At 38.2% G+C, this 27,231-nt stretch overlaps 1 protein-coding gene across 1 annotated transcript in view; it reads right to left on the bottom strand.

Annotated features, from left to right (window-relative positions):
* Positions 1-14,502: 14,502 nt before the first annotated feature.
* Positions 14,503-27,231, bottom strand: part of LOC135204204 (ras guanine nucleotide exchange factor Y-like) — a 191,588-nt gene continuing 178,859 nt past the window's right edge. Inside the window, exons 13-14 of the transcript XR_010312128.1 lie at positions 15,146-16,100; positions 14,503-14,634 (exon numbers count right to left, since the gene is read on the bottom strand). The gene's annotated coding sequence lies outside the window, so the exon portion shown is untranslated. The remainder of the gene's footprint in view (positions 14,635-15,145; positions 16,101-27,231) is intronic.

A 27,231-nucleotide genomic window follows, 5' to 3' on the forward strand; every position in this document is an offset into this window, starting at 1 on the left:
ACGTGGTTCGGAAGTCACGTAAAGCCGTTGATCCCGTTGCTGAATAACCACTGGTTCCATGCAACGCGAAAACACCAAACAAGCAAAAACAAAACAAACAAACATCCCCTACGAACTCTGACAGGTGAAATTTGGTTGGCGGGCTTCTGTCTCCGATGGAGAAGACGCTGCAGGGTGAAGAAAGATCCTTTCACCTGCTTATTATCCTGAACTGCGCGACACAGTCCGGCCAATATCTCGGGGTTATTAGATCTCAGGATTTTGAAGCTTCGTATCATCTGAGGTGCTCTCTGTTATTCTTGCCCTAGTCTAGGTGGCCAGAGTCGTGTACATTATATGATCTTTTGTGTATCTGTGTGTGTGTGTGTGTGAGAGAGAGAGAGAGAGAGAGAGAGAGAGAGAGAGAGAGAGAGAGAGAGAGAGAGGAAATTATTATTCATAGGACGTCCTCTTAGGTGGGATTTTACAGTGAGGAGAAAAGATATTCAATTTTAGTAAACAATTTCTTATCCTTTTCATACAAAGCTAATGTCGCTACTATGTCGGAGGTCATAGGTCATAAGCATTTGGTATTCAACAAAAGGGAAATTAATTCTATAATGACGTTTCCGGACATAGGAATTTATGATGAACAGGGAAGATGAATTTATTTCTGGTGATAGAAATTCATTTCTCGATATAGTGTGGTTCGGATCCCACAAGAAGCTGTAGGTCCCGTTGCTAGGTGACCAATTGGTTACTAGCCACATAAAAATATCTCATCCTTCGGGCCAGCCCTAGGAGAGCTGTTAATCAGCTCAGTGGTCTGGTAAAACTAAGATATACTTAACTCAAGGGAAGATGAAATTATTATCATTATTATCAATCTTTTTACCAGTCAGTTTCTAATTGTATTTTCATATATTAATTTTTAAGTTGCAGCTTGATCAAAACATTACAAGTTTCTAATCCTGATCCAGTCTAGAAAGGTTTACAATCCTTTCGGCGTCCAATTATTAGAGAAATCCCTTCACACACTTATTTTAGTCTTTTGCGCTTATTTCAAATTCTTTCTTTCCCCAAATAAGATGATCGGGAATTGCCAAAATCCTCTGCCCCGAATTCCTCATAAATCTGACGGGAATACTTCGTTGACTTTGATGAGGCTATTTTTCCTCACGGGAATATTCCTATTTTCATCTCCGGCGCGCGTTGACAAAAGATGTATTTTGATCATTTCCCTTTTTTTTTTTTTTTTTTTCTTTTTTTTTTGTGCAGGGGGCGGTGGGGGGCTGCGGTGTGGGGTTATGGCGGGAGTCGTTGCAGTTGTCTACAACAAAATTCCCTGTATGCATATTTGGGTTTCGTCAAACTTGATTTCCCGAGTCTTTTTTCTTTTTTCTATTTTTTGCTAGAGTGGAATTATTCTTGTGGCTTTCCCTGTAGAGAGGGTGGGGGTAGAGTCGTCAGTACACTTTTAAACGGTGCACTGTAGGCATTACTTAAGGCATTTTCCAACAACCTTTCAGCCCATATCTGCAATCCCTTTCATTCCTTTTACCAAATCTCCGTTCGTATACGCTTTCTTCGGTCTTACTTTCCTCCCTCTCGTAACAATTGCCTCACAGTGCAACTGCGAGGTTTTCCTCCTGTTACACCTTTGTAGAGAGAGAGAGAGAGAGAGAATTGATACACCTTAGTGTAGCATACTGAAAGTTGAGTAGGACTGTAAAATCCTTTGTGAAGAGAGAGAGAGAATTGATACACTTAAGTGTAGCATATTGAAAATTTAGTAGCAACGTAAAAGCCTTTGTGAAAAGCGAGAGAGAGAGAGAGAGAGAGAGGGGGGGGGGATAATTGATACACGTAAGTGTAGCATATTGAAAGTTTAATAGGACTGTAAGATCCTTTTTGAGGAGAGAGAGAGAGAGAGAGGATACACGTAAATGTAGCATACTGAAAGTTGAGTAGGACTGTAAAATCCTTTGTGAAGAGAGAGAGAGAGAGAGAGAGAGGAGAGAGGAGATACACGTAAATGTAGCATACTGAAAGTTGAGTAGGGCTGTAAAATCCTTTGTGAAGAGAGAGAGAGAGAGAGAGAGAGAGAGAGAGAGAGAGAGAGAGCTAGAACTGATACACCAATCAATCCAGAATTCAGTTACCGTCTCCCAACATAAGGAGCGATGCAAAGAGACGTCTCACCGAATGGGATGTCATCATTCCGTGACGTCTTGCAAATGCAGTTCTCATACACTAACATATTTGTTCAATAAATTCGCGGCGTTTCCTTCCGGGTGCTTTGCAATGCAGTAAATGAGGTTGGTCGAAAGCAAATTTCCTTCTGACCCCCGTGACTGATTCATGCAATTACTGGCGTGTTTTTTTTCGTTATTGAAAGATTTTTTATTTTAATTTTTTCTTACATATTAATTTATTATTTTATTTATTTACTTATTTATTTATTTTATTTATCTATTTATTTATTCACATATTTCCTTTATTTATTTTTATTTCTTGTAGTTTTTCATTTGGACTTTATATAATCCTCTTCTTCAATTTTGAGTAAGGGAAGTCTGTTTTTTTAAGAAATTTCAAAACAGCACTATACGTGATTTCCTGAAATCGGATCGAATAGAAATTTCTACCTCTGTTGTCTCTCGAAATTCTGTAATTTTAAAAGTACGCATTCTTAAAAATTGGGATCTTGATAAAAATATTTTTGGTATTTGTAAATTATTATTATTATATTATTATTGATAGGAAGGAGGCCTTCTCTGAGAGGAGTACCATTGAATATTATAGGTGTTTCAAACGGCATTTAATTTATATTAGAATCTTCTCATTTCTTCTTATTGTCTTTTTCTCATCAGCAAACAGCTATATTATTATTATTATTATATTATTATTTATTATTATTATTATTATTATTATTATTATTATTATTATTATTATTATTATTATTAAAGATACTCCTATTACACTTCCCCTGTTTTGTAAGTACGTAGTTATATGATTTTCCAAAGAGATGAGTTATTAATCATAGGAAATATTCCTTACACATAAGTGTATGAATATACCTCTTATGCAAACTCTCTCACACAGTAGAATGCGATCAATAGGACGGGAGATGAAGATAAAATGGGGAAAAAAGGGTCACAGAGAGAGAGAGAGAGAGAGAGATTCTGATGAAAGATTGCATCTACGAGAAGCCTTCCCAATCTTTTTCTTCCGTGCTGTCTTATAGTATATTTAAGAGAGAGAGAGAGAGAGAGAGAGGAGAGAGAGAGAGAGAGAGAGAGAGAGAAGTCCCTTTAGGAGGGTGAAAGAGGTAGGTCACATGAATGTGGAAAGAGAGAGAGAGAGAGAGTAGTTACCTATTTGAGATTCATTTCGAAGGCGGAAGAGTCACTTGAGAGATACAAGTACCTGAAGCGGAGTTCCTAAGACTTCGTCCTTCTTGTTTATGGAGGAAGAAGTTCTTTAATGAAGTTTGGCCATGATTAACATACTTAATCATCGTCGCCATTTGCATTCAAAAGGATTTCTTGGGATCACGACTCCTGTGATTTCTCTCTCTCTCTCTCTCTCTCTCTCTCTCTCTCTCTCTCTCTCTCTCTCTCAGGTGACATCTCTCTTTCACCTTCCCAACCTAGTGAATTTCTCTCTCTCTCTCTCTCTCTCTCTCTCTCTCTCTCTCTCTCTCTGCTACATACGAATATGATTTCTTGAAAGGATGTTCTTAATGAAATTTGCATTTAATTGTCAGAGATCTGAATTTTGTCTTAATTCCGAAGTGACTCCTTCCGGAGTCCTTCTGAGAATCCTCCAGTAATTTAAAAAAAATTTAATACGTTGCATCCTGTAGCCGGAAAGAATTTTATTTCCTGCAAAGTAATTCGATACAAATTGATTGTGACTCCTCTGTGGTAGGTAAAGTGCTTGATTCTTTGTTGTGCATCATCCTTTGTTTATATTACAGAGCAACTGAAACCGAAAATTTATTTCGTAAACATCTCTGAAACTTAATTTAGTTTGAGGTCACAAAGTTTAGCCTCAGTGAATACTATACTTCAAGAGAATCTAAACTCAAAAACACCGAAAGAGGTAATATTTCAGTGCCAAGATTAAAAGGCAAAAAAAATTGCATTCGCTTTTAGACAAGAATTCAACTCAAAAGCTGTTCAGGTTTTCCTTGGTCAACAACCAGCTTCCATAAGTTTTGTTGAAATCCACTGTTTAATTTCAAACAAATATTTTGGGCAAACAAGTAGTCGAACATAAGTGATTATACCGATGTCTTCGTCTGCCTTCGTTGACGTCGGTATCCAGTGCAAGTTTCAGAGCAAGAATAGCCTCTACACAATTGCTACGTTTATTCAAACGGTGAGCTACTTGAAAAGTTGTGTCATACGGAAAGGAAAAACTTTATAGTTTAAGGACTGTATCTTTTAGTCATTTTGTTTTTCGTGATATCGCTCCACTGTATCTTTCCATTTTCTTGGTTTCTTTGGTCCTGAGCTACAAGAAGACATTCGGCTATCCGTCTTATTGGCCACACTAGCTGAAAAAAAACTTCAGTTGTCAAATGAACATTCAAAGTGCGTTTGCGTCCGGTCCCATTGCCATAATACTAATTTCGAAACTAAGAGGTAATTGATTGTTTACATTTCTTAGTTAAAAACGGCATCACAATTTTTTGTGTGAACAATCTGCTCCGCGAACAAGAGCCTGTACTGATACAATGCCACCTCATAAAACTACTCTAACAGAAACATATTCAACAGGTTAAGCACTCATAAAAAAAACGTGCTTGTTGATATGTATCAGTGATACGACTTTAATATTCATCTTCCGTTGCATCGACTTAATATCTTTCGGATGAAATATCATCGGTAGGCCAGCGTTAGACTATGCAACTCCCTCCCCCGTGTCAGAACGAGGGGAAGAGATTAAGCAGGAGGAAAAAATAGTACTATGTAAAATTCAACACCGACCTTAAACTAGATTAGGTGGAAGTGATCCGAACGGCACATTCTGGAGCATCTTGTCACCTACCTGGAGGGGATCTCCAAATATTTAAGGACGGAAGTTGGGGGGTGACCGGGTGTGGGGAAGGGGTGGAGAAATGGATGGGAAGGATTGAGAGAGAGAGAGAGAGAGAGAAGGAGAGAGGCGAGAGAGAGAGAGAGAGACGGGTAAAAAGAGAGAGAGGGAGAGAGCGCCTTTTTGACATCTGTCAATCGTAGACCTATGTTCGTTACCAGGGTTAACGAAAATGTGAGACACGCTGGCTTATAATCGAAAAACTTTAGTCATCTATACTATTTATAATCGATGATAACTACTAATCTTCTTCAGACTGTGTGTAAATTATCATGATCATTTTACACATACACACACACATACATACATACATACATACATACATACATACATACTACACATACTATAGTTATTGTACATTACGCATAGAAGTAACAGTTCTCAGTTATGATTTAGCTGAGGTAATACTGTGATACATTTTTGCATGATAAGCTTCAGTATGTATTTTCTCTTTCGAGGTAAGTGTGTTGGCTGTTATACCCAATTTTTAAGCCGTTCTCGTGCCGTTGCGAGGCGTTGAAGTAATTAAAAGGATTTGTGTGGACATCTGGACTCAGCCATACCAACCGATATTCAGCAATACCAAGGTTTTGCAGAGTGATAAGGATAACTGGTTGACCCTTAAGAACAGTGTAGGTTAGCAGTGACTTCCAACGTCGTTGGCTGAAGTTGATAAACTATAACGTTTTTCTGTTACCTTTTTTCCAGTCTCACTAAATACCAAGAATTGTAGTTATTTGGTTTTAGATTAATATTGCTTTATATAAGCATGGGTCTTTGCCATAGACCGGACTATTGGTGTGGAAGGATGTTAATGGGTATAAGAGGTCTGGCGGGACTTTTGGACTCGCACAGAAACCAAAACTTTACAAATTTTAGGCTCTGAAAAGGCGTAAGTTTTGTTCCTAATTATGCATAACAGTCAACTTAGTGTCAGATTTCCCCAACTTTTCTTTGTTATTATTCAATAGCAAATTGAAACTAGAGACATTACAAGCTCCTGATATGTCAGCGAAAAGAGAACGCTTATTTTTGTATATGTTTCCCAAAGCACCCCCTGAATAACATGAACTTACGAAACATGAGTTTAGCGAATTCTGTGAATGGTTTGAGATCATTTACAACAGTTCTGGCCAAATTTTGTCATATTTAACCAGCCTGAAGAAAACTGACCCATTTAAAATGTTCCTCGATCATTTCCTCAATCGTGACACCATAGTTTAAGAGCTGCAGGTATCCATTTTGTTACGAGAATTTGAAAAAAAAAAAAAACGAAGTATTATGGTAAATGCTTTCTGATCCATCTCTTTTCTCAATACGTAACTAAAAACACAGAAGTTTTGTACGAAAACATGGCGATTAAATCAGAAAAACAAAGCCACTGGAAAGAAGCAACTCTAGCTGAGCAGAGGGAAAAAGTCTAAGTCTAAGGAGAAAACTCGAGTAAGCAAGAGTGATTCCTCGAGTAAATGTGTTGCTACCGATCACCCGTTCCTTATTCCCGCAAATTGGGAAGATGTGGCCTGGGAGGGACAATTTGGGAAGATATGGCTCGGAGGGAACCAACTCAGGGGGAAGACTTGGGCTACGAGGAAGCTGCGGAGGTTTGGGGGGGAGGCCTCGGAGGGTAGGTACTAAGGAGGGGTAAGTTCGGGAGGTACCCTGGGGGAGGGGGGGGGGATGTGAAGGATTGGGGAAGGCTGAGGAACCGGGAGACAGATGATAGAGAGGGGAAGGGCGGGAGGTCGGCAGGGTGAAGGGGAGGTAGTAGGAGGGAGTGGGTGGGGGGGGGGGCGGCGGGCTGGAGAGGGAGGATAATACAGCTTGTCGGGAGATGGAATAGTTGAGGGAAATACAAAGGGATGCGAATCCTCGTCTGAAGCGTCTTGTTTGCGGCTGGGGAAGTCTTTCCAGGAACGATCGATAAGGTCCGATGGTCGACGTCGTCGAATAAGGTGTTTTTCATTACGGAAATAACAACAGCAGGCGGCTGGCAATTGCAATGTTGCTTTTGATTTGGAATAAGTAGAAGCGTTGACGTAAAATGCCTCGTTTCTATTTGTGCCATCTTGGAGCGTCATTCATACGAGGTTCATCTAGGGAACTCAACCTCTAAAGGTAATTATTTTCAGTTACGTTCTGTCTCGACGGAGAATTTTCGTTCTCTTGCTAAAGTTGAAATTGATATTCATTAACGGCAATGTTATATATTATTATTATTATTATTATTATTATTATTATTATTATTATTATTATTATTATGGAAGTAAAATAAAAACGGAAAGAAAACTTGAAACAAAACTGTGCGTGAACGAGAATAGAGAAGGTTTTACGAAGACGGATAGACAGAAATTTTTCAGGGAATTCCATAGTTTGGCAGTAGATGGAAAGTAACCTTCCCCAGATAGCAAAGATACTTCTTCCAAACTCCACGAAGTTTGGAAATTAAACTCTGTAATTACCAAGTCTCGTTGTTAGCAGTGAAAGGAGCGAGTTACATTGTCATGAACTGCACTCGAGTTAGCTTGTAGGTTACATTGCAACCTACGGTTATTTCTGTAGTCATATTTTATCTTACAGATAATAATACGTCACAAGGTATGTAACAGGTTTAATGGTCACATTACATCATAGATAATCCAGGATTCAATTTATATACTACTACTACTACAGATATCCCATCAATCGCGCTGTATTGTAGAGGCAATTCATTGTTTACGTCCTACCTTATAGGTATTCATTGAATACCTACGCTGCTGTCCTTTATTGACCAGGAAAACTCCATTTCACGTTGTTGTTGTCAATTATACCTTTATTTTATAGATCGCCAGCGATAAATATCCACTCGGGTCACAGGCGCCGACGTGAAAGGCATATAGGAACAACGATTTATCGCATGACCCGTATCATTTGCATTTTTATTTTCTCGTTTCCCTCACTCCCTCGCAACCGAGTTCCGCATCTCCCCTCACTCCACTGCCTCTCCCAATGAACAATATCGGCGAGGAAATATGGGAGGTTACGGTGACCCGTGAACCCCATCAGGTGCCAGGAATGAATTACTTTGAAAATAGAGTTTGGATGGAATAGGAATTCGCAATTTGCAATTTGCTTCCTAGGAGTGCCAGGAAATTTAGGGCATTAGATAGTTGGTTTAGGTTAAAACGGCCTAATGAAGGCACTGGCTATAGGCCTATGCCCTAAGTGATGAAAAGTCTTGTAGGGAATAACTGGCCTACTTTCGGCCTCTGGACTTAGTCCAGCTAATGGATATTATGGCAGTTGGAGATCTACAGCGGTTTTAAGGAAGTACCCAGTGGAACACCACTAACAGTTTGCCTTACGCAGTTTGCAGTAGATGGTTATAGAAAGCCATTGCCACCCGCTTCTTTGGCCCCAGCTGCATTACTGGCTCTACCTTTTACTTTTAATCCTTTCCCTTTGGTCTTCCCGCTTAACTGTCCACCTTCTTTAACCTGACATTAAGTTATTTTTATCTTTGTGCTATCCCATCCGAGTCTATAAATGTGACTCAATGGCATAATAATAATAATAATAATAATAATAATAATAATAATAATAATAAGCGTCACGTCTTGAAGTCAATAAGGAAAGGTCCGGCAACCTTCGGAAAGACATATGGAAACCAACTCAGCGGTATAAATATTGGCAACTGGAAACCATATTTCTCTGGAAATGGGGGATATCGGAGGAAGAACCTGTCTCCCTTTGGGAAGAAATTTATAGAAATTGACCAGCACGAGGTTGTAATTCAATATGAATGTGCTGCGGATGGTTTCTGCTCTTTTTCATGTAAAATAACGACTCACAGTGAGAGTCGTGTCTTCATCGTCGTCGAAAACACGTCGCAAAGAGATAGGTGGTGTTGGCGTGCCACCTCAATGGCCGCGAGTTCGATTCTCGGGCATTCCACTGAAGGGTCAGAGGTATGTATTTCTGGTGAGAGAAGTTCACTCTCGACGTCGTTCGAAAGTCACGTAAGGCCGTTGGTCCCGTTGCTGGATAACCACTGGTTCCGTGTAACGTTAAAAACACCATACAAACAAACAAACAAAAAGGATAGGATAAAGGATATAGTTGCAAAAGAAAAGGTCACGGGAATCGTCAATTCCAGCTTCGAATTTTCCCTGCTACGCTACAGAATTTGTTTTTCAGACGTCATTGCTGTCTATTGCCCTTTGCACCTGGCTAGTAATATATTTGCGAAGGGACGCCCTTCCGATCTCGCCAATTCCTATATATATATATATATATAAATATATAATATATATTAATATATTATATATATAAATTATATTATCCTATATATATATATTATATATATATATATATATATATATATATATATATATAATATATATATATATATGATATATATGTATGGATATAATATATATATATATATATTATATATATATATATACATATACGTAGATGTAATATAAAGGTGTCCATAAAGTACCATTACCATTGCAAGTATTTGCTTGTAATAGTACTGGGACTTTATGGACACCATATATATATATATATATATATATATATATATATATATATATATATATATATATATATAATGTGCGTGTAAATAAGTATGTGTGTACTTTTCTTAGAGGGAAAACTATATGAAGTTTAAAAAAAATAATAAAATGGAAACTATGAACTATGAAATAGAAGAGATTTATCTTTTCATAAAAAGACAGTTGCTATTCCCTCTCGTGCTTTGGTCTCCTCAACCTGTCTTTATTTACCCGCGTCTTTCTTTATTACTTTGTGTCCTTATTAATCTGGATACCGTTGGGTACTACTCATCCTACTTGATTACTAGAGGCGTAGAATACAGAACTTGTTTTGAGTAGAGAGAGAGAGAGAGAGAGAGAGAGAGAGAGAGAGAGAGAGAGAGAGAGCTGAACTGATGAGATTCAGAGGTAGCAGAGGAAGGGGTTTTAAGGTAAAGGAAGAGGGGGAAGTAAACTAGGAATTGAGTCGAAATTGATGGAAAGAATTTGGAAGAGCAGGATAAGGAAACTTTGAACTGAACAGAAAATGGAAATTTCCCAGAGAGAGAGAGAGAGAGAGAGAGAGAGAGAGAGGCGGCAGCCAGATGCCAGTGAGATTAGGTTTCATCAGCCCAAAAATTGGTGGGACCCAGTACATGTGATGTTATTTATTAAGTGCGATTGCGAGAGAGAGAGAGAGAGAGAGAGAGAGAGAGAGAGAGAGAGAGACGTACCGAAATTCTTGAAGCTGTTTTAGTATTATATTATATCCTAAATGTTATTTATTCGATTGTGTACTCTGTTATATTGTGTACCTTTTATAATTTCTATTTCATGCTATTGTCCTTTATCATCCTGTTTATTCACATAGGCCTTGACCATTTATCATACTCATAAAGGAGTTACATCGGCGATTTGAGTAAACTATAAAGGATGAGGGAAAGGTAAAAGAACATGAGTTACAGAGTAGATGAAGGCAGCGGGCAGTGTTTGAAAGATAAGGGAGAGGCTTGGAGCGTCATGGAAGCCGAGGTGGGAAACTGTAAGGGATGGCTGAACCAACTCTCGTTTATGGTAGTGGAGTGTCGATGTTGAATGAAAGAAAAAGGTTTGCAGCTGTGAAGGTGAATGTTTGAGTGGTAAATGTGGCATTATAATCACTTAATGGGTGAGAATTGTCTAGTCGCATAAGACCTGTAAAGATGTTAGATGGGTGAAAAGGTAGTTTTGAGTGTTCTGACATGGTTTGGGCAGGTGGTAGGGATATAGCTAGGGCGATAGGTTGGGGAAAAGGGCGTATAAGGAGACGAAGACCTAGAAAGTGTCGTATTAGGTCGCTCAGATACAGAGGAAGAAGAAGAACAGCCTTAACACCCAGGAAGTTGGAGAGAACACGAAAGATGGAGGCAAATGCCGCAATGTGTGTATGAGCGTTCGACATACTAGTGATAAGATTTTAGCTATGGTGCATGAGAAGGTGAATTTTTTGGAAGTTTTGTGCACAGGTGGTTCATTCAACCGTTCTAGTATGTATATATATATATATCTATATTATATATATATATATATATAGATATATATAGATATACATTAACATAAGAAGTTATGATAGAATTTTATGTAAATGGCCACAGTCCCTTTGTCATAGGAAACTGTTTTATATATATATATATATATATAATTTATATATATATATTCATATATATATAAATATAATGTATATACTCTATAGTAATATATATTATAAGATCTATAATATATATATTATATTATATATATATATTAAGAAGTTATGATTGAAGTTTATGTAAATGGACACAGTCCCTTTGTCAAAGGAAACGGTTATATATATATATATATATATATATATATATATATATATATATATATATATATATATATAAACCGTTTCCTATGGCAAAAGGAGTGAACAATTACATAAACTTCAATCGTAACTTCTTTTACATTTAATCTGTTTGCCTGTGTTTGTTTGTGTTTGTCTGTATTATGTCTGTCAGTCTGTCCCTTCCAAATTTTTCGACAAACTGTATATCGTTTAGTGCACACTATTATATATATATATATATATATATTATATATATATATATATATATATACATATATATATATATACATATATATATATAGTATATATATATATATATATATATATATATATAGAGAGAGAGAGAGAGAGAGAGAGAGGAGAGAGAGAGAGTATATGTGTGTGTGTATGTATGTATATGTATATATATATTGAATAGTGTGCACTAAGCGATATACAGTTTATCAAAGACAGAGAGAAATAAATTTGTAAGGGAAAGACAGACAGACAGACATACATAATACAGACAAACAAACACAGGCAAACAGATTAAATGTAAAACTTTTTGCGGTCTTTACGGGAGACTTTGGAAAGTGGATTAACGGAAAAGAAGAAAAAGTTTTTTTGCTTTTTTATGCGTAACTTTGGGACAGTTTGTTTAGTAACATTGAGGATCCGGCAGTGAGAGTCAATAGATAAGTTTAAATGGAAGGTTTACAAAGTTTACTTATAGAGAGAGAGAGAGAGAGAGAGAGAGAGAGAGAGAGAGAGAGAGAGAGAGAGAGAGAGAGAGATATGGTGGGGGACTCTTTCCTTTCTTTGTTCCTTGTCCGTCTTTTTTTTTCTTTCTTTATTAGAATTGTTCCATGTTGTTGGAATATGGTTTAATTCACCTGTTGAATTTTCAGTTGTCGAGTTGTTTGTTAGCGTGATTTTTTTTTATATAGGTTGTCTCAGCCACTTCAGAAAAGACAATACCAGCAGTCATATATATATATATATATATATATATATATATATATATATATATATATAGTATATATATATACATATATACATATACATATATATATACAGATATAATATATATATATATATATATATATATATATATATATATATATATATATATATATATATATATATATATATATATATATATATATATATATATATATACATTATAGTCACCAATGGAAAGGAAGAGAAAGCATGAGAGATGAAGTAGTTGGAAACTTCACAGCAAAGCTATCATGATTTAGTGAATTGGAAAATAGGCTTTGAAGCGCTGGAAAAGCTCATTCCGGGTGGCCCCTGTACATATATATATCTATATATATATATTATATATATATATATATATATATATATATATATATATATATATATATACGAAACTTGAGGCGTAGCGGATTTGATTTTTCATGTTTTGTGAAGCATGTATTGACATAGCTGCTCTTCAGTTACCGTTAAATTATAAAGAATACTGAAGATGTTAGGGATTTGAGAATGAGATTATATGTTACCAGTTTAAAGAATACTTGACATGATTCTTTTTGTCATTTGAGAATAAAGGGTTACTGTTTGATTTCCTTCGTCGTTAAATACTCTCACCAACAAAGATTGTTTTCACTCCTGTTCATCTGAGCGTGTGCATATATGTTATATGAGAGTATCTCGAGAACGGATAAACGTAACCTAATGAAATTTGGCAGGTCTGCTCCTAAAGTTACTTTCTCTAAGTGCTCCACATTTTAGAGAAATCCGCACGGAATTACAATTTGTGGCCATGGGAACTTATAGGATAAAATCGAAGCAGGTTTCTCCTGAAAATTCACTATTTTCGAGACGATTGACTAACGAATATATCAGACATGTTTCACTGAATTCTGTTCCGTCAGTTTGGATAAACAGGAGGCACACATTAAGACCGTTATTTTCGTAAGTGAAGTGCTTCATGGCTGTGCCCATATTTAGGTGGACTTGGTAGATGTCGGCACTCCACTATGTTATTGCTCGTTGTTCCGTGTAATTAATAACAAAACATAGTGTTTGTTGAGAGTTGAAGATTACGTTATAATCAAATGTAAAAAAAATCATCGGAGGTTTACTAGGCGGAGAAGAAAATCAATTTTACGTAACACTGTTAACATATTAAACATTTAAACCGCATTACACAGTAGTATAAACTTTGAAGTTGATTTTGTTGTTTATCGTACAGACGTTTGAGTTTCCACTTTTGGAACTAGAAAGTAATTACAGGATACAAGAGGAATGTGAGCCCCTTGCAAACCCCAAAACTAAGTTTGTTTTTCTGCTGCAGTTTTCCTAATTGAATATTAGGATGCAATTTTTCTCATGTGCTACAAATTTTTTTTTCGGAAATGTTTCCACTTGCTCACCCATTCGAAACCTCACGAGACTCCATGAAAACACTGAAGGAAGCCTTCCGTCTTCCAGGTTTCTCAAGATAAGTTGATACGATTATAAAAGGAATGCCTAGCTCATGCATCATCACGATTTCACCTGGAATTTATTTCTGTTCACCAAGTCCTAACTGTTCCCCAATTCCATTTCGTTGCATTCTCAAGTCTTTCCTTTAAGTCAATGAACTGCCTCTTCTGCATCTGTCTTGTTCTCCGCAGAAGTTTGGAAGCGAATTTGCCCCTAGCCAGTACTGTTATTCCTGATACTGACAACAGAAATCTTGCCTTGTTGTGCTTGTTCATTAGAAAAAAAAGGTAAATTATATAATCTTTTTACCATTACCCTGGTACTCTCTCTCTCCCTATATATATTATATATATACGTATATATGTTAGTAGCTTAGCAGTTAATAATTTTTGTTTTGATTTAGGTTGACGAAAAGTCTTCAGTTGGCAGTGTAAACATCCAATTATTTAAAAAAATAGTGTGATTCTTATATATATATATATATATATATATATATATATATATATATATATATATATATATTGATGGCAACTGACTTACAAATTTTATGCAGCTAATTTCATATCTCAGGAGTTTCTCAGAATCTCATTTACCCATTTTAGGTAAATAATTAAGCAGACTTTGGTCTACTGTTTATTTTGTTGGTTATGACAATTGTTGGCTAATTAATGCATTATTGCCTTGCAAGCGGCTGTTGTTGTTTTGCTGTGGAACGGCATCTTGATCCTGGAGCAATCCGGAAGCGATGATTTAAACCTGTGAGAGAGAATATATTTGAATATTAATCGAGAATATTTGAATATTAATCGTATGGGGAATTGCCTTCATATGCAGGCATTATCGCCTGAAAACAGATGGATAAAGCGTCGACCTTCTTATTCAGTGGTCAGCAGTCGAGTAGCCCAGGATGGACAGTATTGTTAACATGAAAAAGAAAATGGTTAAAATGTGAAAAACTATAATGAAAATATTCTGCGGGCTTGGAAAACAACTTAAGTAATTTGAGAGGTAAAGTACTGTAATTTCAGATTATTAGTAGGTGAGGAAAAAAGTAGAAAATTTTAGAGGCTGATGGGAAACGAGGATTTCTAAATAATGTGAAAAATAGCGCAAATGAAAAGGTAATATTTCGGATTTACGCTGCTGTCGAGTGACGAAACAGTTGGATCACATGGTCGTAAAGAACCGAAAATTGAAAGGGGAATTTAGTTGGAGAAAAAGTTCAGTTTTAATTCATAAAGAACTGCGCTGCTTAACGGCCACTTACCATGGGAAGTTCGGGAACAGGGGAAGTTCCAAGGAAAGGTAATTGGTATTTAGGATAGGTTTGGCAAGTACATAAGTGAGGCAGACGTTAGCTATCTTTTTTAATTTGTTGCTGCTGAAGCTAAATATTATTATTACATTTTTCTTTTCTTTTTTGGGCTGTTCTACAACTGAACGCAGAGGGATTTTAGGCTGTCAAGCAATGTCCAATAACTATCTCTCTTTAGCAGACTTAAAATTTTTTATGAACCTTGGGTGGAAGGACGATGGTGATGAAAATGAATGGCTCAGAGAAAGCTAAGACAGAACCAGGGGCAGACATTGGTGCCGGTCTGAGCCATGGGGGGCTACGTAGAAATTCTGGGACTGAGTATTATTTTTTTGTTCAAGTGTCATTTGCTATAGTCCTTGGGTTGTTTGTCGAAGTGGTCGTTTTTGCATTTGTCGCGTTGCTTGAGTGGTTGCTCGTGTATAGGTCTGAATGTTGTTACTAAAGCAATGTTTGATGTTGCTCTTAAGTCCGGTCATTCATTTTTAAAATATATGATGTAGTCCTGAACATGTAGGACACTCCGTTTTCAACGCTTCTCATTTCCTTTCACAAAAATTTACCCAAAGACTGCTGAGTGTTGCGCCTTTGGTTGCAAGTAACGTATAGTATGGCCTTTACTTAGCAGTCTTGGTGGAAGAGGTAAAAGCCGGAAGGAAGGAAGGAAGACGAAGCAAATGGGAGGGGAAGGAGGAGATGAAGAGAAAGTGTACAAATGGGAGATAGGGAGGCGGGTGTGGAGTGAGAGGGTTGGTGGGGAGGGGGGGTGCCCGCTTGGTTCTTGCTGGTTCCAGTGCTGCTCTTGGTCACTGGCTGGTGAGTTTCCTCAGTGGTAGAGTCAAGTGATGGAGGAATCTTCTTCTTCGAGCATCTCCTTTCTCCTACTGGAATTTCCAGCCCTTTTTACCTGCAAGTAATGAAGCATATAGTTGGTGGCTGCTCTCATGCGAGAAGACAAACGTGTGAAATTTGCGTCACGGAAATGAACAAGAACGACTTACTGTAATCGGGAATTACAATATTTTTGTGTCAACGTACTGTGGGAATCTACATCAGCGTTACCCTCTGACCACAGTCTAAAGGCCCCTACACACGATCAATTTTTTCGTCAATTAATTGATATCAATTTATTGACGTCAATGAATTGATGGAGAAATTGACCGTGTGTAGGGGACATTGATATTAATTTAATTGAAACAATTTCATTCATTGAGAGATCAAAGATCCTTTCATATTTATTTATGGATCTTCAATAAAATTGATCAATGACGACTAAGCGAGGGGCAAAACTCCAAACTACTACCGCAGGCCGCAAAAAACTGCAGATTACTACCGCGAGGGACAAAACAGCAGACAACTACCGCAAGGGGCAAAACTGCAGACTATTACCGCGGGGGGCAGAACTGAAGTCTGCTACCACCGAGCCAGGCAAAACCTACATATATATATATATATATATATATATATATATATATATATATATATATATATATATATATATATTATATATAATATATATATATATATATATATGTGTGTGTGTGTGTTTTGTGCGTGCCAGCCGGTATTTTGTTGAGGCCAAGGATTAGGATTTCAGCTGATTGACTAGAATAATCAGTGGTTTTCAGCCTTTTCACTGCCGAGGACCCCTTTTATCTAAATGGGTTTTCCCACGGGCCCCCAAGGATACTGAAAGGTCTGTCAGCTTAACGTGATGACTTTATTAGATAGAGCATCCGACATAAGCTATGTAGAGATCGGTCTAGACTGGTAAAGGATGAACCTATAGGAACAGCGTGCATATGTAGAAACTGAATTGAACTGAATCGAATTGAATCCTTTACTTCAACAAATAACCCATATACATTAGATAATGAATGCATAGAACTGTAAATATATATAGATATGAATATTCAGTTATGTAATAATGTAGTTTGCAGTTTTAACTTTGTTATTAAAAGTAACTTCCTTTTGCATATATTAATTGTATTTTACTCTATTAACGAACAGGATTGTGAGAACTCGCATTGCTACATTCACAAAGGACTTAGCTTTTGGGATGCCATAGTATTCGTAAAGGATGTGTTCACTGCTTTTTTTTTTTAGTGAAATGCATTAAGAGGCTAAAATTCAAAATGTGGATGAAAACTGTTGCATCCCTACATTGAACTTTTATGCATATCTTAACGAATACATTACATTATCGTGCTTTTATATATGTATAATTGCCACCGTGTGTGATTGTAATCGTGTAATTGTGTAATTCTGCTAATTTATATGTATATGTCTGTGTGTAAGCGAGTATATATATGTATATATATGTATATATATATATATATGTATTATATATATATATATATATATATATATATATATATATATATATGTGTGTGTGTGTGTGTGTGTGTGTGTGTGTATATATATATTATATATATAAATATATATATATATATATATATATATATATATACAATATCTATATATATATATATATATATATATATATTATATATATATATATATATATATATATATATTAATTATTCATTGGCACAGTAATCATTTTCAACACAAACCATAATTATGAAAACATTTTGGTCAATTATAGAATTAAGTAAGGATTATAATTAATGTTAAAGGTTGCATTTATACTGGATAGTGGCAATTAAAAGTTCGTTTAACACCGTAACGATAAGAAAAATAAAAAAAACTCCAGGATGTGGACGCATGCGCACTGAAAGCAGTGGCGCACGCGAACCGGTTGTTCGGGAAAAAGAGAGGGAAACAATGTGGTGGGACCTTCTGCCGGCTGAGGAATTTATGTGGCGGTAAGAAGTATTTCTAGGAGCGAATAGAGGAAGTCAATAAAATACCCGTCATTGTCTTCCTGCGCTCGCAGAAGCCAACAGAGGAATTCATTTCGTACATTTCCAGAACCGAAGCTCTCCGGTAGGAAAAAGGGGAAATAGAAAAGAGAGGAGGAGAAGGAAAAGAGGCGTGGGGGAGGAAAGAACAGAGGACTCGTGGGAAGCGACGTGGACGGAATTTGTGAGGCTTTCGACTGGAATGGGAATCTCTCGCCGTGTACATGACAGTCGATGCTTTGATAAGGTCTGACGGAATATTGGTGCTGGGCTCTGAAATTCCAAGGTAATGAGCAATTCCACCTTATTAATTTCAAACCATGGAGAGAGAGAGAGAGAAAATCAATGCAAATGGCCTTCTCTTGAAATAGCATAGAAATAAAAAGATTTGGCGGAAATTATTCGCCTCTTGTGAAATCGGCAACAGGTCACAATGGATCCCGAGAGCCTGCTGGGCGAGTGTAATGACTTTGTCTGTGAAATGACACCAGACAGACAGACAACAATCGATGTTGGGGATGGTTTTTTCTTTCTTTTTTTTTTTTTTTTTTTCTTTTTTTTTTTTTTTTTACATAAACGTCCTTTGAGGCCTATGATGGTTTTAGTGTTCAATGTCACACAAAGAGCATTGGTTGTTTTGATTCTGAATGATTGACGCATCGACGAGCGAAAGCAGTCATCTGTTTAAAACACTGGAGAGAAAGTTGTTATTTTCATTTACACAGATTAACTGACTGGCTATATGTTTTTTCATAGCCGACCCGCTTGATTTTATATTTTATGTCAATGAATATTATTTTACCTCAAGCAGACACGCAGACTGACTGGCCAATGGAAAGCGAGTTTTGAAATATTTGGAATAAGGAAGGTTGTTTTCATTCAGGCAGATTAACTGGCTGACTGACTAACTGGTCAGTCGGTGACAGATCAACGCTCAAGCATATTGAAAAAATATTGTGAATAACTTTGGTTCAACTGACTTACTGACAGGGCAAAAGAATTAAATTCGAACAGATTACCTGGCTGACCCACTGACTGATTGACTGACTTGAGTACCTGACCAGGTCAATAACAGGCTGACGTTCGAAAACACGGGAAGAGAGGGTTGGGGGGTGTTAGGGGGCGGGGGTTGTTTCAGTTTAGGGGAAAAGGGACGGACGACGCCCCATCAAAAGGATCGCTGTCTACATGGAAATGTGAAATTTAAATTGGACCGGCTTTGAACCGCCTCTGGACTTTTGCGAGCTTAACGATGGAGCGGAGGTGCGTTTTGATGCGTAAACTTTGTGATAAAAAAACTTTTTGATGTATAAATAATGAACCTGATGGCATTTTTACTGACACCCAAATGCGCACTGGAGCGTATTATGGGACGAAAGGCAATTTTTTATTTTTGTTTTTATTTTTTATTATAGTTTTTTTTTTCCACGAGCGTGCCGGTTCCTCTTTGATATTCGATTCTAAGTTTCTTTGGGGAGGTTTTCATACTTTTCAACTTTTCAAAAGTAGCTTTAAATACACCCCTCAAAATAGGGTACATTGGACGGCGGCTGGAGATAATTCTGATATTGCATTAACTGCTCCGACCATTAACTCACATTGAACAGTAAGTAATTTGTCTATGGTGATAAGGGTTACTTAAACTTAGTGATGTGCTGCATAAGGATATTCTGTATCAAAGCAATATCCAAATAGAGAGGAAATGGAGTTGCCACGTTCGTTATGTCAGTCTTACGCAGTGGTAAATCATCAATAATGAGTCTCCATTAAAATCGGAAGTTGCTACGTCTCATGAGAAGGCCTTTATGTAGCGGTTTGCTACACTTCTTTATATATAGGTGTGCTCTCCAGAGCCTGACAGAATAAGAGAATCATGTCGTGTCTGAAGGACGTTAGAAACCTTCATTGGCCTTCGTGAAAAGTTCAAGACAAGTAAGTGCGTTTTATATTCATCTCGTACGACTCAAGATTGTGTCGATCTACTTTTCTCCTTTTATTTTTGAAGTATATGTTCTTTGTCGAGTCTTGAACCTTCCTTTTTATTCGCTTTTTGTACAAGATAAACGCCTTGACTGGAATGGTTAAGGAATCTTCCTCCCAATAGGGGGATATTGGCGTCAATGAAACTCATGCGGTGCACTGTAGGCATAATTTGAGATTCTTTGCAGCGTCCCCTCGGCCCCTAGCTATAACCCCTTTCATTCTTTTTACTGTTACTGCTTTCATATTCTCTTTATTCCTACTTTCCACCCTCACTTAACAAGTACTCTTATCGGAAACCAAAACATAAGTGTTTCTTTTATAATAACTAGCAATTTACCAATCCTTACTAAAAGCATATTCATATGCTGGTTCATGTAAGTGACTCGGTAGTGTTTTTTAACTATATTATGGATGATACATTCGTAAAGTAACTAAGTCTATGGGAATGACCAGCCCCGTTCCACGGACATAACCAGCTCTGTTTCAGGGAATCCTTTCTCACACCCACCCACTTCGGAGGGGGGAGGAGGTAGGATGAAACCCTATCATAAACCAACTTAGGGGTCCCCACTATAACCGTGCCAAGTTTCGTGCCCATCGAACCAGCCTTTTGGCTGTGATGGAATGACAGACGGACGAACAGTCATAACGCCCGTTATAGTAAAGTAAGATAATAATAAAAGTCTAAATAATCCGGCTTGGCACATTTCTCGTGACGAAAATCCGCAGTTGTTCCTTACGCCAAAAATGTTCTATAAACTGAAAATCCAGCCTTTATTGTACTCAGCATGCCACTAATGTTTTTATTATTGCACCACTTAATCATCTGAATCATCAAAGATATTGCTTAATTTCGGAATTGGAGTTGGAATATAAAATTTAGGTTATACCAAGTGTTGGGCCCTATGAGTTCTTTCAGCGCTGAAAATCCTGTTGAAACAACTGATAGGAGGGGGTGAAAAGTAAAATGGATGATCGAGAATATGAACAGTAAAAGGAATGGAAGGGCCTAAGGGACCCTGCAAAGAACCTCAAGTAATGCCTACAGTGTACCCGCGTGAGGCAAACCGACGGCACTACTCCCCTACTGGGACTTAATTTCGGTTCTATCCTTATGCAATAGCATTGGAGAAATGACCGAATTCGATTATGGTCAGGTCAAGGCAGGAGGACAAAGCATTAACCAAAAATGTGATTTCATTTCTTGCTCAAGGGGGAGTCAGGGCAGGTTGGCCCAATTCACCGATGTAGGACAAAACATCGTCGGAAAAGGTGACCCCGTTACCTATTGTGCGGCAGGAGGTCAGGGCAAGAGGACAAACCGTTATCTAAAAAAACTGAAATAATTCAGTGACGTAGACTTTAGATTTACTTGAACGCGCGAAAAGATGTGATGCGATGGGCATCCGCGAGATTTCGGCTTTGTTTCCTCAAACCTTCTTCCTCCAGGCAGTGTCAGTTATTATGAATTTCCACTTGTTCTGGAAATAAAGAAACGCTTGGCTATGTCATATGCGACGATTGGGGATGGGAGGTGGTGTGAGGGGGGAAGCGGGAGGGGAGATGTTTCCTTCAGAATCCGATTATCAAAGGCAAAATGATGTGATACAAATAAGCGAGGTCCCCCGGCCCTCTCCAGTCCCCCGCCCACCTTCGCCGGGCTATTGATCTGTTTCCAGCACTTCTGCAGCCGGGCGGGGAAAAAAGGCGTAAATCAGGACAGAGAGAAAGGAAATAAAGAAAAAAGGAAAAAAATAAGAAAAACGCGTTTTTTTTTATTGAATTTTACATTCACCAGAATACACTCTTAGAATGCAACTTATATATTTAAGAATTTAAGTTGTTTATTCTTGCAGTAGGTATAAAGACCTTCAATTGACTTTGTATTGAAATGCAACTCCTAACGTTAGGGTGAAGTAAAGGATGAATTATTGAACTGTTTGGATTCACTACGAGAAGTTTAAAGCATTAGTCTCCTTTCACCAGATTCTATTTTTCAATTGGTTCGACTCATTTTGGTGCAATTGGATTGTTCCTTGTACACTGTTCAATGTGTCATGTGTTGTTACGTTGATTTTTGAGGTATGTATGTTGTATACCCCAAGATAACCCTCAGATTGATTTTTGGAAGTTGCTTCGACCAACCACGATTGTTTTTGTTTGCCTAAAAATCATTTCAGTTATTGACTATCTATTTAACAGTTTCGAAGTCTTAGTGATGATATTTGGCTTCCAATTATCGTTTCCCAGCAGAGCATAAAAAGTGGGTCAATGTTGTATCCTGCCTGAATTCAGTTAATCTCTTTCTTACCTCAAAAGGATTTAATGTTTTTTCAGTTTCTTTATTTTGTACTCAATGGGAAGAATCCAACAGGAGAATGTATGGTGCACCAAAGGATGATGCCTGTGAATTATTACAGTACTTATAATACGAAGGAAAATTAAATTAATTCGGGGACGGGATCCAGATTTGCCTCACCGCCATGCCTGTTTTAGATACAGTAGATGGTGGTGGTTTTATTGTGTGGTAGAGAGACAAACGTTAGTGAAGGTAGAGCATTACAACCATTTTTATAAGCCTGATATTGAGAGGGTTGAAAAAATGGAAAAACTTGGAAAAATGGAAAGTAGCAGGACTACTGTCGTGAATTTCGAACTGATCATTCGAAATCCCCGCCATTTAACTTCACAAGTGTTGCGTTAAATTGGGGCAAGACTGAGGGATCTCGCGGGCGATTCATTGAACAGAAAGCTGTCCAATACACGACAGTTTATGACGCAATTCCTAAATGCATGGCGGGGAAGGAGCGCGTTATGAATTTTCATTAATAAATAATAATTTGCTAATCACTAGTACGAGATAAATTATCGATGTAGAGATTTGGAGCCAAGGACTCCGTAGCCATTAAAGAATTGCAGATTACGGCTTTCAGCCAGAACTTTAAGTCAATTCCTTGATCTTAAATGATAACGTAAATGTCATATTTCACATTCAGGAGTAATATAGATTTAGTGACATCCGTAATGTCGAAATAAACGATGATTCCCGCCTGAATTACAAGGATTCTGTAGTTCACGCGGGAAAGCGTAAGTTTCTTTTGAAGAAGGGCGAAGCGACGCTTCATTCCTGCCCAGACCCTGATCCGTGTAAGTACCGTAAAAATTTGTGTCTCTCAATTCTCCGACTCCCAGCCATCGCCATGCTAGGTCGAATTCCGTCGTAACAGTAAGTTAACTTTATCCACGTATATATGTGCCATCCCTGCGATGAGGGACTCGATTTATGCAGCAAATGAAAGCTGCCAGTGCAAGGATGTTATTTGTTTGTGATATTGAGTCTATGGGTCTCGTATTGTGCAGATTTTTCGTCCAGTTATGGACTTAGTGTTTTACCAGCACGTGACATCAAAGACCATATGTGCTACCACATAAAAAAGCCAGAAAGTTTTCAGCTTATTTGAATTAACTAAGTGAGAGCAGTAAGAAACTGCGTGTACTGTGGAATTCTGCTAGGAACTTTAGTTTCAGTGTACTGTTAATGTATTTAAATGTTTATTTTTCGTAATAAAACTGTTTTGTTGACCAGATTTTATTGTATCTCACCCTAAGAGTTTTAGAGTGCGCGCCTCCTCAAGGCCTTGTCATCGGCCCAGAACATCCGGGCACGAATCATAAAATAAAAGTCGTAGAAATTCCCGACATTTGGTCCTTCGAGAACTGGATGACAAGTGCGCTCTAGAGCTTGAAGGGAAATTTCAATAAAGTATGGTCTATAGGGTAGCGCTGATAGGACACAGTCAGCTCCCACCGAATCTGCCGCAGTGTTCAGATAACCAGATTGAGATCTATAGAAGGCCAGGAGGTCTGGTCAGTAAATTTTTAGATAGTAGTCTATCATTCTGGCAGAGACGGTATGAGTTGGTTGTGTTGTATGTAGGAGGAAACGACCTAGCAAACGATCACCCCAAAACCGTTTGGGATAATTTACGTACTCTTATTGAATGCTTGAGGAAAATTGGTGACATAATTGCTATCTGCGACGCAGAGATCAGAGAGTATCTCCCTGATAATCGTTTTACTGTAAATTCTGTTGAATAAGTCAAGAAGGTATAGAACTTTAATGCGAGAATCTCCAAATACTGCTACAAAAGAAGTCGGTACGGAGTCCGACACTTGCCTATGAACTCTCGTACCTACCGCGAAGGCAAACAAAGGGACGGATTCCATTTTGATTCAGAAATCCGTAACACATTCCTCAATCGTTTAATGAGATTAATCAGGAGAGAGAGAGACAGACAAAATAAAGAGGCTCAGCTTGTTCCGATGTGCAATTAAACCCACATGTCACTAGTCTTTGCACCCCGTCTTCATAACGTAAGAAAAATCCTCATTTCCTAGTTTGCAAAAACCCCATAAGAAGTAGAGTAAATGATACAAAATGGCAGTGGCTATGATTGTTCACTTCGAGGCGTCGCTGAGTCTCACCGCGGACTTACTCGCCAAATCACAGCGTGCGTTAGTAGAAACGTATTCTGAGAGCGTGTACCAAAATTTGGTCACGCAGTTGAGACAAGAAGAAGGTCAGCTTCGAGAGCTGCACAAACGTCAAGTCGTAAAGTTATAATCTAACTTAGATGCCAGAATCAGGCAAACCTTAGCAGAAGCTGTGCGAGCTTCTACCCTTTTGTTGAATCGAATCGATAAACTGAAAGTCACTCAGACAGGGAATGTTTCCCTCCCCAAATTGAAACCACTGCCTCTCCCCACTTTTGAAGGGGAAGTGCAGGAATATGCTTCTTACAGAGAATTGTTCACGATCCACGTGGATCGAAGGGCAGATTTGGACGACGTGTCCAAATTTACTTACTTATTAGGGACTCTGGGCAGGGATCCGCTTAGGATCGTTAAATCCCTAAGTGTAACCACCGCGAATTACCAGGTAGCGTTAGATCTCTTGGATAAGCAGTATGGTAATGTACACCAAACGCTCGTGATCTTGCATTGAAAACTTGCAACATATTCGTACCCATCATTGAACCCCATAGAGCTGAAGAAGTTCAGGTTTGAGTTAACAGTGATCATTGAGCAAATTAAGAGGCTCAGTACTAATGATATAGGCCATGGCAATGGTCATGAGCCTTATCAATCAGAAGTTGTCAGAAGGTAAGCTCTATCGAAAGGTGGTCGAACACCTCAGAAAATGTGACTATAATTTAGAAGAATTTTTTGAAGCTATAGACTTCATAATTCGCATGTTGGAAGATGACGCGTTACAGCGAGGCGAAAATTAGAATCTGATAAGAATAACGATGTCAGCGTTAGACCCAAAACCGAAACCTATGCAGAATAATTCTTGTCCCTTTTGCAATGAACGGCACCCGCCTCACGGATGCCGCCGAGTAAGTGACGTGGCTGCCAGACACCGCATTTTACTAAGGAAGGGCCTGTTTTAATTGCCTTCAGTCAGGTCACCGTAGTGATAGATGCACTAACCCCAATTCCTGTAAAAGTTGTGGAAATAATCAAAATACTTCCATTTGTGATAATAGCAGCTTTTAGAAAAGCACATTCAGTTCCCTCCACTTCGTCCCGAAGTAATCCAGTTTAGTAAGTAACAGTCAAGCTACAACCTCCCCGCCCTGCGTAGTAAATGCGACGACCAGGCAACACGATAGAAACCCCCGTCCGCCCCCAAAGAGAAAGTAGAATCACAACCGTGTAAGAGCGCTAAAGTAGCCCAAACGTCTAGTGTAGATCTTCCCTGTACGATTTTGCAACGGCCATGGCCAAGATCCATCATAAGCAGTGGAGTAAACGGGTTCGCTTGTTTTTGGGACACTGGGAGTCAACAAAGTTTTATCTCCACTAAAAACTGCAAAGCAGTTAGGCCTGCCAGTGGTAGGCAAAAGTGGCATTAAACATTGCTCCTTTTGGTTCAGCAGAAATCAGTGGCCAGTATGACGTAGTGAGTTGCCGGTAGAGATGGGTAATAGAATTGTTCGAATCGAAACTAGTTGTTCACGAGAACGTAGGAAACTCCTGATTCATAACGCAGGTTATGTAAGAGTAAGACAACACCTAGTGGGGAAGGGAGTCACGTTAGCAGATCCTGACAGTAAGAGCGATAAGTTACGAAACGTGCACATTCTTGTGGGTGCAGACTATTTTAATTATTTCATTATTGGAGTAGAAAAGATTGATGGGATAAGTCTTTTTCTGACCCATAATGGCATGTCGCCATATGGGAGAGTGCCACAGTGGCTATTAGAAGGTCACAAGATAGATCATGTGAGAACACTCAGGGTATGTCGGTCGCGAGCGAACCAATTGCAATTGATGTTTATGAATGGTGGCGATTTAGATACCTTAGGCATCGACCCATCCGAGCAGTACACTTGTCCGCGAAACGGAAGCCATGCGAAAGGTTTCGCAGAGTGTAACGAAGTAAAGCCTGAAGGATATCAGGTAGCTTACGTTCTGTTCAGAAGGTAGGCCAGAAAACCAACGTTTAGAAATGCTGTAGCACAGCTGGATTCGTTGCAAACCAAATTTCAGAAAGACAAGGAATACTATGATCAATATCAGGGAGGTGATCGACAAATACCCTAGAGGCAGGATTTATATATGAAGTAAAAGATCCAAAATAGAAGGATACTACATGCCGCATTTTGGCATTAAAAAGGATAGCCGCATGACCCCCTTAGAATCTTATTCAATGCCTCATCCAAAGCTAAGAATAATAAATCCTTAAATGAATGCTGTTACCTGGGCCTAATTTAGTAGAGTTGGCCTATAATTTGCTTCTAAAGTTTCGAATGAATAAATACGCCATGCTTGCAGACATAAGCAAAGCATTTCATAGAGTACTCTTAGATCCCCGTGATGCCAAATATACAAGATTTCCTGTGGCGAGAGGTAGCAGGTCGAGCACTGACCTTCGCTTTCGGAGTCATGGTGTCGGCATCACGGCTAGTCCCTTTTTGTTACAACAAGTATTCGAGTCATCATTTTAAGTTAGAAGGAAGACCTGAATTAAGCAAGTCCTTTTGTTTTATGTTGATAACTATGTCAGTACATTTGACAGTTTGGATGAGATGAAAAAGGAACAAGAATCTGTCCACGCAATTTTGGATAGGGCCAGAATGCCGTTAGAAGGGTGGGCAACAAACAGTATAGCCTTCGATAGCGAGA

This window comes from Macrobrachium nipponense, chromosome 44 (genome assembly GCF_015104395.2).
Source record: "Macrobrachium nipponense isolate FS-2020 chromosome 44, ASM1510439v2, whole genome shotgun sequence".
In the NCBI taxonomy this organism is placed as follows: domain Eukaryota; kingdom Metazoa; phylum Arthropoda; class Malacostraca; order Decapoda; family Palaemonidae; genus Macrobrachium; species Macrobrachium nipponense.